Below are 12769 nucleotides of genomic sequence, written 5' to 3'. Positions count from 1 at the left end.
ACTCAGAGAACATTTAACGCAGTTTGGGTCATTGTGGACAGGTTGACCAAGTCAGCACATTTCATTCCAGTGGCAGTTACCTATTCTTCAGAGAGGTTAGCTAAAATTTACATTCTTGAGATTGTCCGCCTTCACGGTGTGCCCGTGTCTATTATTTTAGATCGAGGTACACAGTTTACCTCACATTTCTGGAGGGCTATACAGCATGAGTTAGGCACACGGGTGGAGTTGAGTACAACATTTCATCCATAGACAGACGGACATTCAGAGCGCACTATTCGGATATTGGAAGATATGCTTCGCGCTTGTGTTATAGACTTTGGAGGTTCTTGGGATCATTTCTTGCCACTTGCGGAGTTTGCTTATAATAATAGCTACCAGTCAAGCATACAGATGGCTCCATATGAGGCATTATACGGAAGGCGATGCCGATAGCCAGTTGGTTGGTATGAACCAGAAGAGGCTCGGTTATTGGGTACCGATTTGGTACAGGATGCCTTGGATATGGTCAAGATTATTCAGGATCGACTTTGCACAGCTCAGTCTAGGCAAAAGAGTTATGTTAACCATAAAGTTTGTGATATTGCATTCATGGTTAGAGAAAGAATATTGCTCCGGGTTTCACCTATGAAAGGTGTAATGAGGTTTGGAAAGAAGGGCAAGTTAATCCCTAGATATATCGGACCCATTGAAATTCTTGAAAGGATGAGTGAAGTAGCCTACAAGCTTGCATTACCACCTAATTTATCAGCGGTTCATCCGGTGTTTCATGTGTCTATGCTCCGAAAATATCATGGTGATCCGTCCTATGTGATAGATTTCAGCTCAGTCCAATTGGACAAAGCTTTGACTTACAAGGAGGAGACGGTGGCTATTTTAGCCCGGCAGGTCCGACAGTTGAGGTCTAAGAGTTATCCTTCAGTTCGGGTGCAATGGAGAGGTCATCCGGTAGAGGCATCTACCTGGGAGTCCGAGTCGAACATGCGAAGTAAATATCCACACCTTTTCTCCAGCTCAGGTACTTTTTCTAACTCCGTTCGAGGACGAACATTATTTTAGAGGTGGAGAATGTGATAACCCAAAATATCATCTTTAAATTTAATAAGTAATTTTGTATTTTAAGACCTCGAAAAGCACTATTTATTATTTCTCGACTTGCGTGCGCAGTCCGTTAAATGTTTCGGAAAGTTTTTATGTGAAATAGAGCTTTAAAAACTCAACTGAGTTGTCTTTAGTCAATATTTTGAGCAAACGGACCCGGATCAGTGTTTTGATAATTCTGGTAGGTCCGTATCGTGATTTGGGACTTGGGCGTATGCCCGGAATCGAATTCCGAGGTCCCTAGCTCGAGATATGGAATTTTGAAGAAAACTTAAAATCTTGAAAACTTAATGATTTTTAAGAAATTATTGATATTGGATTTATTGACCTCGGGTCCGTATTTTGGTTCTGGAGCCCGGTATAGGTACACTATAATATTTATGACTTGTCTGCCAAATTTGGTGAGAATCGGACTTGATTTGACGTGATTCGGACGTCCGGTTGTAAAAAATATAAGTCTTAAAGCTTTCTTGAAAATTTCCTTTGATTTGGTATACAATTCGTAATTCTAGGTGTTATTTTGGCGATTTGATCACGCGAACAAGTTCGTATGATATTTTAGGACTTGTATGCACGTTTGGTTTGGAACCCCGAGGGCTCGGGTGAGTTTCGGATAGGCTACGGGATGATTTTGAACTTAGAAAAATCTGGTTTTTAGCTTCTGCTGTCATCTGGTGTTATGTTCTTCGCGATCGCGAAGCCATTCTTGCGATCGCAAAGAGGAAAATTGGACTGGCACAATTGTGCTTCGCGTTCGCGACTGATGGCACGCATTCACGAAGGGTCGAAGTGTAAAGCTTCGCGTTTACGATAGACTCCTCGCGTTCACGAAGATGAAATGAGGTAGAAGCTGGGGTACTCAAATTTGTTTTTCGCGTTCGCATGAAATGGTCCGCGATCGCGTAGGTCTGCTGGGTTATGCTTCGCATTCGCATGTGTGATGTCGTGTTCGCGTAGAGCAAAGTGGCAGCCTATGGAAAAATGTGCTTCGCGATCACGAAGCAATTCCCGCGATCGCGAAGAGTAAAATGAATCTGGGCAAAGTTGTTCTACGCGATCGCGAACGAATTTCTGCGATCGCGATGAATAAAAGTCTGAAAAAACAGAACTTAAGTTCTGAAAATGGGGTTTCGACCCATTTTCAACCATTTCTAATTTTTGAGCTCGGGTAAGGCGAGTTTTGGGTGATTTTCACGGAAAAATATTGGGTTAAGTGTTCCTTATCCTATATGGATTATGTTTCATGATTTCATACTCATTTATATCATGAATCCGTGAATTTATGAAAGAAAAATCAAATTTTTATAAAATCTTCCAAATATTAGAGCATTTCTCTCAAATATTAGGGGTTTCGACCCATTTCCAATTCTTGAGCTCGGGTAAGGCGAGTTTTGGGCGATTTGTACGGAAAAACATTGGGTTAAGTGTTCCTTATCCTATATGGATTATGTTTCATGATTTCATACTCATTTATATCATGAATCCGTGAATTTATGAAAGAAAAATCAATTTTTTATAAAATCTTCCAAAAACAAAAAATTAAGATTTGAAGGTCAATTTGATATCGGAATTGGACAATTTTTGTATGGTTGAACTCGTATCGGAACGGGTGTTCAAATTTTGCGAGTTTTTTCAGGATTTGAGACGTGGATCCCACTGTCGAATATTTTAATAAATTTTGAATTTTTATCCGGAAAATTTATAAATTCATATGGAATTAATTCCTATGATTAGTATTGAATATATCAAATTGTTTGTGAATAGATTTGAAGCTTTCGGAGGAAAATTAAAAGGAAATGTTGTGGTTGAATAATTGATTGGAATTTGAAAAGCGAGGTAAGTGCCGTGGTTAACCTTGACTTGAGGGAATAGAACCCTTAAATTATTTATTATGTGAATTGCATGTGAACGACGTATATGTGAGGTGATTGAGTGTCTATACGTCGTCAAATTAATTATTTGTCTGCTTACTTCAAAAATCATAAATTATTTTAAATCATAAATTAATTATTATAATAATTATTTTTCTCATATTCTTTGTCAAATATTAATTCTTGAATTCCTGCATTAATTATTACATGCTATTTGAATTATGCTTTTTAATTGTTATTTGACATTTAGCATATTAAATATTAAACTACCTATTTTCTCTATGATTTTCATAATAAATTATTATTTGTCATTGTTTGGTTCATAAATAAATTATAATTATTGTGTGCCTTGATGCTTAATAATTTTTCATTGGACGTGGTATTTATTGGAATAAGTTTTATTACATTTATGAGTTGTTTAAAATCATATCGGGGGAACGGGTTGCACTCCGCAACGGAAATGAAAGCATGTATATATATATATAAATATATATGGGGATCGGATTGCACGTCACAATAGACTTATTTAAAAGTCAATATTGGGGGATCGGATTGCACGCTGCAATAGACTTATTTAAAAGTCAATATTGGGGGATCGGTTTGCACACCGCAATAGACTTATTTAAAAGTCAACATTGGGGGATCGGTTTTCACGCTGCAACAGACTTATTTAAAAGTCTATATATATACTTGATTGAATTAAAAATATGATAGACTCGATTAAAATAAATATATTGTGAGAGCGGGTTGCACGCTGCAACAAAATTGAATGTGGATATATTGTGAGAGCGGGTTGCACGCTACAACATAATTGGTTGAAATAATAATGGATTATGATTGCTGAGTTGGCTTCAATTATTATAAATGAGTTACGTGATTTATTTTTATTATTAATTGTTGTTACTAATATTGCGTACAGGTTAATGTAAGTGAACCGCCTTAGCCTCGTCACTACTTCGTCGAGGTTAGGCTCAGCAATTACCAGTATATGGGGTCGGTTGTACTGATACTACACTCTGCACTGCTTGTGCAGATTTTAGAGTTGGTCCCAGCGGCGTACCATAGACTTGCTCGGATTTCTGCTACCAGAGGAAAATTGAGGTATAACTGCATGGCGTCCGCAGTTATGAAGTCCCCGTCTATTTTATTTTAGCTGTGTGTTTATTTCAAGACAGCTTTATTTTATTCAGACCTTTATTTGTATTTATTTTAGAAGCTCATGCACTTGTGACACCAATTCTGGGATGGTATTTAGACACTGTTATTTTTATAGATTATTTAACTATATTTCAAACTTTTCTTCCGCATTTGTTTTCTTATTATTAATAAATTTAAAATTATTGTAAAAATAGATAATATTATTCTAATGTTGGCTTGCCTAGCAAGAGAAATATTAGGCGCCATCACGGTCCGAAGGTGAGAATTTCGGATCGTCACAATTAGGCAGCCTCACTCAGTCATCAACCTCTCCAGTCTCTCGGGCTCAAGATGTCAAGGAAATTAGCCCAAAAATTATAATATAATATATCAATAAATAACAATAGAGGCTGAGATATGATATTAAATGAATGAACATAAATGAGTGTGAAATTTCAATTTGAACATATAATTCAACCAAAGAAATGACCCCAGTGGGTACCAATAATAACATCATATGTCTAAGCATGATTTATAATATGAGTCTCAGCTCAATTTGCTCTAACACGTACAGAATGTACGGATATCAATATATTATTCAGCTACACAGTTCCATGGAATTTGACTAGGTCATAATTTCTACGGTGCACACCTACACGCCTGTCACCTGGCAAGTGCGTCACCTCAAGACCAATCACATAACAAACAATTTGGTATTTCATACCCTCAGGACCAGATATAAAACTGTTACTTACCTCAAACCGTAAAATTTTTTATTCTACTATGCCTTTGCCTCGTGAATTAGCCTCCAAACTCCTCGAAACTAGTTACATTTAATACGATTCAGTCGATATAAATTATTGGAATTAATTCCGTAAGTAAATACTAATTTTCTAACAAAATCTATAATTTAGCTCAAAAATTGCCAGAGAGGTCCACATCTCAGAACCCTACAAAAGTTATAAAATATGAACGCCCATTCAACCACGAGTCCAATCATACAAATTTCACCAAATTCCGACATCAACTCGATCCTCAAATCCTCAATTAAAGTCTTTGAAAATTTCTACCATTTTCAACCCAATCTTACCCATTTGAACTCAACAATCTTTTCACAAATCATATTGGTATGTGTATGTATAAATAATACTCTCATACTCATGAATCATACTTCCAATCACCCATCTTTACCCAAACTCAAAATTAAAGACTAGGGTTAGAATTTCTTACCTCTTTGAAGCCTTAGCAAGATTCTTGTGAAATCTTCAAACCTTGAACAAGAATTGATGGATAAATGACTAAGTCTTCAATTTTTATATCTAAAATTCTTTCACCTCTCTCTAAAATATCATAGGAAACCCTTGAAAATGACCCCCCAATAGTGTTTTATAAGAATGGGATCGGGTTTATAAAACTAGAAAAATGAAGCTCTGAAACACACTTTGCGACTGCATAATGCTTATACAGCCCGCATAATGGGTCGCAAAAATGACCTCTGGAACTGGTATTTTTGGCCTGGGTGTGCAGTCACTATACTGCCCGCAGACCTGTTCTACGACCGCATAACGCACCGCAAAACAGTTCAGCGGTTGCATAATCGACCGCAGACTTACGTCCACCCTGCCCAGCTTCTAATTCACTCTGCGACCATTTTGCGGTCTGCAGAGTGATTCTGCGACCGCATAGTAGGCCGCAGAAATGACCTTCCGGCAAAAAACTTTCTTTACACATCAGCGCATTGTTCAACCCAAAAAGTCTAAGCCGCAGCGAGCAAGCTCGCCGCGAGAAATTTCTACAACCTTTGCACTAATAAATCCTTCCTCGGCACCACAAAACCTTTTCCCCGCGGTCATTACACATAAGTCAACATTCAGTCAACTTTTCCAACTTAAGTTTTTAATTATGAAACTAAGTGTCTCATTTCACTCTGAAATTCTTCCGGACCCGAACCAACTAACCCGGTAAATCATAAAACCAATGTAAAACATAACTTGAGCGGTAAATGGGGAAACAAGGTTATAATACTCAAAACGACTGGTCGGGTCATTACATAGATACCTCCTTTAATATAACATAGATAATATAAATTTCTTATTTCGTCCAATATATATGTTCTTTTATTATTTTGTATAAAATGTATTAATATTTTTGATTTTTTTACACTATATAATAAGCAATTAAATTTTTTTCTATTTTATTTTCAATATAAAGATTTATTTTTTATTTTGTCCAAAAATATATTCTTATTATTTTGTATAAACTGTATCAATATTTTTATAATTATTGTTACATTATATGGAATATGCAATTAGACTTTTCTTCTATTTTATTTTCAATATAAAAATTTGATTTTTATATTTTTTACTATGTTGTTTGTTATGTTTCAAATTTAAATTAGACTTTTCTTCTATGTTTAAATTCAAATGCAAAATAGAAACTAATTATTAACAACACATAGTGCATAATTTATTTATTTTAAAATTTAAATTCAAAAATAAACTAATATCTACCTAACTTAACTAATTTTGTCCTAAAATTGTCAAGTGGCTTTTTATTATGTTGTCACTTAGCTTACTATGGTGTCTTTCTCTCTCCTATTATATATAGATAGATTTTCAATATACAATTTTGATATTTATATTTTTTACTATGTTGTTCGTAATTGTTTCAAATTTAAATTAGACTTTTCTTCTATCTTTAAATTCAAATTCAAAATAGTAACTAATTATTAACAACACATAGTGCATAATCTATGTATTTTAAAATTTAAATTCAAAAATTATCTAATTACTACATAACTTAACTAATTTTGTCCTAATTGCCAACTGACTTTTTATTATGTTATCGCTTGGCTTAATATGATGTCTGTTTTCAACCTCCATTAAAGAACTTCACTATAGCTCGACAAAGAGCCCAAAAATTTATTTTATTGGTTCTATTGATAGTTAAAGCAAACTAGGAATCTATTATACAAAATCCAATATATTTTACCCTACTTAAATTGAAAATTAAAAAAAGTCAAATATATTTGTTCTCTTGCTTTTAGGTGAAAAGCCAATCAAATATTGAGAACCAACTTGACCTGCAATTGCTAGATTTTTTAGCAAACGAAGAAAAGATCTAAAGGGAAAATATAGTTTTGTAAACAAATCCGTTTGACTTAATTTAATGGGTTTAGTAGCTTCGTTTCAAGATTCACTAGTTTGAGAAAATTGGAACAAACAAGAAATTTCCAATTATTTTCTTTAGCCAAAATAGAATAAGAAAAGAAAAATTAATTATCCTCTATCTCCTTTGTTCTCATTTATTGATTCAGTACTTTTCATTAATTCAATCAAAGAGCAAGGTTTACTATTCCAATAATCAGTTGTGTAGTGAGCTTAATTTATTTGTCTCAGTTTTACATTTATTCCTATTCAATCACAGTAATTCAATTCGGCGGAAGAGAGGTTGTCGCCGTTTGTGAGAATGCTGAAATCTGCTGGCATAGTTGGATCAAATAGAAATTTTAAGAATAATAAATTTTTAATTAAGAAGATATTGGTGATGGAGTTAAGATTTTTTTATTTTTGTAAATACATGGGTTTTGGGGTTAGGTGTTTTCGAAGAATTGTCTAAATTTATCAATGAAATTTTTGAGTGATATTATTTAAACTATTTTTTCAATTAATTCAAATTATAAATAGCCTAACTTTATATTTATTTATATTTTTTTCTATTTCTATATTTGATTATTTTTTCCATTTAGTAATTTACTTATATATTTTTTTTATTTTTTTATTAAATTATAATTTTGAATCCTTAAAAGTATAATGAAAGAATCCTTTTATTATTTTGTTCAAAATTCTAAAGAGAGAAACCTTCTATTGTTCATATTCTTCAATTTTTCTAAATTTATAAATAATGCTTCTATGTATTATTTACTGACTTTATAATTGTATCTTGGTTATTTTTTGGGGTTTTAAATTTGTTCATGAATAATTATAAAATTTATCAAGTGGCTTTGTAGTATCTTAACACTTAGCTTAATCTTATGAATAATATTTTTTAATCATAAAATTACTAAGTGGCTTTTTATTATGCTGCCAGTTGGGTATATATATTTGATGAAGTAAGAAATCTATATTATATTAAAGAAGTTGTCTATGTATTATATATATATATATATATATATATATATGTTCGTTTATAATTTTGTATAAAGTGTATTAATATTTTTGATTTTTTCTACATTATATAATAAGCAATTATATTTTTTCTATTTTATTTTCAATATAAAGTTTTGTTTTTTATATATTTTACTTCATCCAAAATATATGTTCTTTTATTATTTTGTATAAAATGTATCAATGTTTGTAGAATTTATTTTTTTACATTATATGGAATAAGCAATTAGACTTTTCTTCTATGTTATTTTTAATATAAATTTTTTATTTTTATAGTTTTTACTATGTTGCTTGTAATTGTTTCAAATTTAAATTAGACTTTTCTTCTATGTTTAAATTCAAATTCAAAATAGTAACTAATTATTATTAACACATAGTGCATAATTTATTTATTTTAAAATTATATTAAAAAATAATTAATTATTACCTAAAATAACTAATTTTTGTCCTAAAATTGCCAAGTGCCTTTTTATTATGTTGTCACCGGGCTTACTATGGTATTTTTGCTTCTCCTATTATATATAGATAAAAGATAATATAATATATAATAAATAGATACCTTCTTTAATATAACATAGATAATATAATTTTCTTACTTCGTCCAAGATATATGTTCTTTTATTATTTTGTATAAAATGTATTAATATTTTTGATTATTTTTACACTATATAATAAGCAATTAGACTTTTTTTATATTTTATTTTCAATATAAAATTTTATTTTTTATATTTTTTACTTCGTCCAAAAATATATTCTTTTATTTTTTTTGTATAAAATGTATCAATATTTTTAGAATTTCTTTTACATTATATGGAATAAGCAATTAGATTTTCTTCTATTTTATTTTCAATATAAAAATTTGATTTTTATATTTTTTACTATGTTGTTTGTAATTGTTTCAAATTTAAATTAGAATTTTCTTCTATGTTTAAATTCAAATTCAAAATAGTAACTAATTATTAACAACACATAGGGTATAATTTATTTATTTTAAAATTTAGATTTAAAAATAAACTAATTACTACCTAACTTAACTAATTTTATCCTAAAACTGCCAAGTGGCTTTTTATTATGTTGCCGCTTGGCTTACTATGGTGTCTTTGCCTCTCCTATTATAATGAGAGAATCCTTTTATTATTTTGTTCAAAAGTCTAAAGAGAGAAACCTTCTATTATTCATATTCTTCAATTTTTCTAAATTTATAAATAATGCTTCTATATATTATTTACTGACTTTATAATTGTATCTTGGTTATTTTTTTGGGGTTTTTTAATTTGTTCATGAATAATTATAAAATTTATCAAGTGGATTTGTAGTATCTTAACACTTGTCTTAATCTTATGAATAATATTTTTTAATCATAAAATTACTAAGTGACTTTTTATTATGCTGACAATTGGCTTAATATGGTATCTTTGCCTCTCCTTTTATCATGTATGGATATACACACAACTCCTTTAATATAACATAGATAATATAGATTTCTTACTTCATCAAAAATATATGTTCATTTATAATTTCGTATAAAGTGTATTAATAATTTTGATTTTTTTCTACATTATATAATAAGGAATTATATTTTTTCTATTTTATTTTCAATATAAAGTTTGTTTTGTTATATATTTTACTTTGTCCAAAATATATGTTCTTTTATTATTTTGTATAAAATGTATCAATATTTGTAGAATTTTGTTTTTTACATTATATGGAATAAGCAATTAGACTTTTCTTCTATATTATTTTGAATATAAAAATTTAATTTTTATATTTTTTACTATGTTGCTTGTAATTGTTTCAAATTTAAATTAGAATTTTCTTCTATGTTTAAATTCAAATTCAAAATAATAACTAATTATTAATAACACATAGTGCATAATTTATTTATTTTAAAATTACATTAAAAACAATTAATTATAACCTAACATAACTATTTTTTGTCCTAAAATTGCCAAGTGCCTTTTTATTATGTTGTCACTGGGCTTACTATGGTATTTTTGCCTCTCCTATTATATATAGATAAAAGATAATATAATATATAATATATAATACATAGATACCTCCTTTAATATAACATAGATAATATAAATTTCTTACTTCGTCCAAGATATATTTTCTTTTATTATTTTGTATAAAATGTATTAATATTTTTGATTATTTTTACACTATATAATAAGCAATTAGACTTTTTTTCTATTTTATTTTGAATATAAAGTTTTATTTTTTTTATATTTTTTACTTCGTCCAAAAATATATTCTTTTATTATTTTGTATAACATGTATCAATATTTTTAGAATTTCATTTACATTATATGGAATAAGCAATTAGATTTTTCTTCTATTTTATTTTCAATATAAAAATTTGATTTTTATATTTTTTACTATGTTGTTTGTAATTGTTTCAAATTTAAATTAGACTTTTCTTCTATGTTTAAATTCAAATTCAAAATAGTAACTAATTATTAACAACACATAGTGCATAATTTATTTATTTTAAAATTTAAATTAAAAAATAAACTAATTTCTATCTAACTTAACTAATTTTATCCTAAAATTACCAAGTGACTTTTTATTATATTGCCGCTTGGCTTACTATCGTGTCTTTGCATCTCCTATTATATATAGATATATACTTTTTTATTTTTTCCTTCTCTTTCATTTTTTTCCTCCTTCTCCCTCTCTTTTCAACCTCCATTAAAGAACTTCACTATAGCTCGACAAAGAGCCCAAATTTTATTTTATTGGTTCTATCGATAGTTAAAGCAAACTAGGAATTTATTATACAAAATCCAATATATTTTACCCTACTTAAAATGAAAATTTAAAAAGTCAAACATATTTGTTCTCTTGCTTTTAGGTGAAAAGCCAATCAAATATTGAGAACCAACTTGACATGCAATTGCTAGTTTTTTTTTAGCAAAAGAAGAAAAGATCTAAAGGAAAAATATAGTTTTGTAAACAAATCCGTTTGACTTCATTTAATGGGTTTAGTAGCTTCGTTTCAAGATTCACTAGTTTGAGAATATTGGAACAAACAAGAAATTTCCAATTATTTTCTTTAGCCAAAATAGAATAAGAAAAGAAAAATTAATTATCCTCTATCTCCTTTGTTCTCATTTATTGTTTCAGTCCTTTTCATTAATTCAATCAAAGAGCAAGGTTTATTATTCCAATAATCAGTTGTGTAGCGTCTCAGTTTTACATTTATTCCTATTCAGTCACAGTAATTCAATTTGGCGGAAGAGAGGTTGAAGAGAGAGGACAAAGAAAGAGAAAGAAAACAAAAGAAGAGAAATAAGAAATAAAAATAAAATAAAATAAGGAGCCTGGTGGGGTATAAAAGTAAGGGGGTAGGGGGACCTGTAAAAAAAAGGGGCGGAGGGTGATTAGGACATTTTAAACACGATGAAGAAAAAATTGGGATTTAAAATTTCTAAAAAATGAGAGCCATTCTGGTCATGACAAGGGTACATTTGATACTAAATTTTAACGGAGAAGAAAATTAATTTATTATCGTATAAAAGCAATCCTTTTCAGTTGATAATAAAAAGAAATATCAAAATCTTGGCTTGACTAATTAATTACTCAGTATTAGTGTTACGAACTAATACAATAAAATTTTAGTACGTCACATTTACGATACCTCTTCAATGCAGCAACTAGATCATGATCTTCTTTGTAATTGAAAGCATTATCATATCCAAACTTGTGATTTAATAGATCAACCTTATCAAGAAATATGTTAACAAAATGAGTCCGGATAAACACATAAGACCATGTACATTTCATTTGTGATAAAGCCAAAAAAAAGTGATTGGAGAAGGGTTCATCTTCTTCGATAATGATACCAAGAATAAGACATTCAAGGGTTAATTTCGATCATCCAAATTTTACTTTATTGTACAAGAATCATAATACTTAATTTTCAAATGCAGACTAACTCAATTGTGCCTATTTATCATATTGTAACAATCCGGCCGGTGTTTTGAGTTATTAGCCCCGATCCCCTATTTATTATTTTTTCCGTACCTTTTTCTACTTATGTGACTTGCCGGGAGGTTAGTTTTTGGGTTTCGAAATGTTTTGGGACACTTAGTCCATAAAACGGAAGCTCAAGTCTTAGGATTTTGACTGTAGTCGGAACTGTGTGAAGACGACTCCAGAATGGAGTTTCGTCAGTTCCATTAGCTCCGTTGGGTGATTTTGGACTTAAGGGCGTGTCCGGATTGTGTTTTGGAGGTATGTAGCTCATTTAGGCTTGAAATGGTGAAAGTCAAATTTTTGGAGATTTGGATCGGCAGTGAAAATTTTGATATCGGGGTCAGATTCCGATTCCGAAAGTTGGAGTAGGTCTATAATGTTGATTATGACTTGTGTGCAAAATTTGATGTCAATCAGACGTGATTTGATAGGTTTCAGTATCGGTTGTCGAATTTGGAAATTTCAAGTTCTTTAGGCTTGAATCCGGGTGTAATCGGTATTTTTGATGGTATTTGA

General features: G+C 30.2%; 1 pseudogene; it reads right to left on the bottom strand.

Moving 5' to 3' along the window:
• The window catches only part of LOC104103026 (NADP-dependent alkenal double bond reductase P2-like), a 30435-nt pseudogene extending 18374 nt beyond the window's left edge, over positions 1-12061 (bottom strand).
• Positions 12062-12769: the final 708 nt, after the last annotated feature.

This window comes from Nicotiana tomentosiformis, chromosome 12 (assembly GCF_000390325.3).
Source record: "Nicotiana tomentosiformis chromosome 12, ASM39032v3, whole genome shotgun sequence".
Taxonomy (NCBI): Eukaryota; Viridiplantae; Streptophyta; class Magnoliopsida; order Solanales; family Solanaceae; genus Nicotiana; species Nicotiana tomentosiformis.
The sequence above is the reverse complement of the archived record's forward strand: the minus strand, read 5'-3'. Positions and strand labels throughout refer to the sequence as shown.